Below are 2,816 nucleotides of genomic sequence, written 5' to 3' on the forward strand. Positions count from 1 at the left end.
CTAAAATAAATAAAATTGCACAAAACTCAAAATAGCATCCATAGTGGCTAAAATATAATTAATTTTTAATTAAACTCAACAAATTATATGCAAATTCACTAGGAAAAGATAGACAAGATGCTCACGCATCACAACACCAAACTTAAACTGTTGCTTGTCCTCAAGCAACCAAAACTAATATAAGCTTATGATTTGAATTTGCATGAGAATGAGAGTTTGATTAAGCTCATGTCTCTTTTTATAGTGGGATTTATAACTGTAATCCTAAATAGGTTTGGCATCTCACTCTCCTTTGAATCAAGAATGTTATTGTCATTCAGAATTAGAATCCGGATGATATTATGAATTCTCTGATCTTTACATTTCAGTTTAATCCTTGAACACAGCAATATTTATTTTAATTTATTTTTCTTTGGTGCTTTGCACCTTGAGTCTAGCCGTGATTTTAAATGTTTTGTCTCAAGAGTTACTTGACACAAAAACACCACAAGCACTTAAATGGGGAACTCCCTTTGAGTTCTGGTTTTTCTTTCAGTTACTCCCAGACAGTGGTGCTCAAAGCCTTTGGCATACTCTGTTAAACACACTTGGTCTCGAATCTAAGTGTTCTCTCTCAAGGATTACTTGACACAATCACACCACAAGCAAACGACTAGGAAAACAACTCTTTGAGCTTTTAATCATGTCTGACCTCCCTAGTCATTGATGCTCAGAGCCTTGGACCTTGCTTTTATTATTGTTTATTTATATATTTTTTTTTCTTTTGCTATTTCTTTTGCTTCAAGGATTAAATTTTTGTTTATTTCAGGGAAGTCATAATAATTCTCTAAATTCCTGTTCCTTATATATCAACATCCATTGATTCAAATTCAAATATCCACTGTTCATATCATGCATTCAAAAATCACAGAAAATACCACCATATTTAAGTAAATAAGACTATTCTTAGAATGAAACTCAATTTCTCATGCAATACATCACTTCTTTTTCTTTTCTTTTTGGATTCAAGTTCAGTGAGTGGTACATGAAACATCTTTTCAGCATAAAAGAAATTAAAAAAAACTAGTCCTAGAATCTTAACTAATAAAAGATCATGCAACAAACAAAGCAAAATAGCAGAAAGCCAGAACATAACATAGAAAAAAGAGGGAAGGAATAAAAATGAAAGGAATTCAACCACCTTAGTTATCCTAGCGGTCGCTTTATTCTTCAGGTTGTGCTCCTCCGTGAAGATGATTCGCCTCCCTTTTGGTGCTATAGGAATAAACAGAAAACCTTTAAGCGAAGCGTCAACACCAAACTTAAAGGTTTGCTTGTCCTCAAGCAAATAAGAACTGAAAATAGAAAGAGATAAATATTATGAGGAAAGAAAAATAAAAGGATAAAAGAATATGAGAGAATAAGGATTGGGAGAGAGAGAGAAAGAAAACTGGGTGGCGAACTAGTATGGTGCAAGCGACGCGAATGCGTGCAGCACGCGTTCGTGTAGGTCGCGAAATTTCCATAATGACGCATAAGCGTCAGGCACGTGTCCGTGTGCCCTGGGTTTTGTGCGATTTGCGCGAAGCCAGCCGCGCGCCCGCGCGACTTTCTGTTCGCATGGCTTGGGAGCCAAATTTTCATACGACGTGTTCGCGTCATGCATGCAAACGCGTGGATGGCCATATGTGCAATTGACGCGGACGCGTCAGTCACGCGTCCGCGTGACCAAATTTGTGCTTTTAGCACACTTTCTGCCCCAAGCCAGCACAACTCTCTACCCAAACACTCTTTTACGTCGATTTTGCAGGTCACGCGTCCACGTCAGTGACGCGCCCGCGTGGATGGCAAAAATCACAAACGACGCGAATGCGTGGGGTACACGCCGCGTGGGCTTGTTTGTGCGGAAGGCTCCATTCTTGCACCACTCCCGTGCAACTCTCTGTTCATTTTTATTTTTCACGCACACCCCTCTGACGCGTGCGCATCGTGTGCACGTTTTTTTTTTTTAGCTTGAGGTGTTCGGTTCCTGAGATAAAATAGCTGCATGATTAGAAAATTAGTAAGAACTCAATAAAAATAAAATAAATGCGAAACTACTACTACGAAAAACAACTAAGAATGAAAAGAAACGATTATACCACGGTGGGTTGTCTCCCACCAAGCACTTTTAGTTAAAGTCCTTAAGTTGGATATGTGGTGATCTCCTTGTCATGGTGGCTTATGCTTGTACTGATCCAGGAATCTCCACCAATGTTTGTAATTTCAATGGCTACCGGGATCCCAAACCAGGTGTATAACGCCTTTGAGCAAATTGAAGCAAGTGACAAGGTTCCAAGAGAGTTGATTATGGGAATGAATTCCAGGGTCCCAAATCTTGCTTTTACGTCCGTCTTCTTGTGGATCACCATTATTTCCACCTGGTGGCAAGCAATCTGAATTCTCACAGAGACATCTAAACAACCTTCTAGACCCATTCAAATTAGCTCTACACCAATCCTTGCACTTTAATTTGGAGCATGCAACCATATTGAACCTTCTTTGATAACTCTTACCATTAACCATCTTCCTCTTACTCTTAATGCCACAAAGAGCTCTAAGTTGACCATCCATTTCCAGTAGCCCATATTCAAGTGAGAAAGTAAAGGTCAAGGGTAGGAATTTTACCCACTTGAATGTTGTATTGGATGGTAATGGCTTTGGGAGAAGTCTTGCAAGTTTCACTTCCTTGTGTTCTTCCTTGAATTCTTCTACCTCTTTGCAAGCTTCCTCAATTTCAACCTCTTCCTCTTGGTAGCTTTCTTCTAATGCAATCTCTTATTCATTACTTACCAAGA

The sequence above is a fragment of the Arachis duranensis genome, chromosome 10 (genome assembly GCF_000817695.3).
Source record: "Arachis duranensis cultivar V14167 chromosome 10, aradu.V14167.gnm2.J7QH, whole genome shotgun sequence".
Classification (NCBI taxonomy): Eukaryota; Viridiplantae; Streptophyta; class Magnoliopsida; order Fabales; family Fabaceae; genus Arachis; species Arachis duranensis.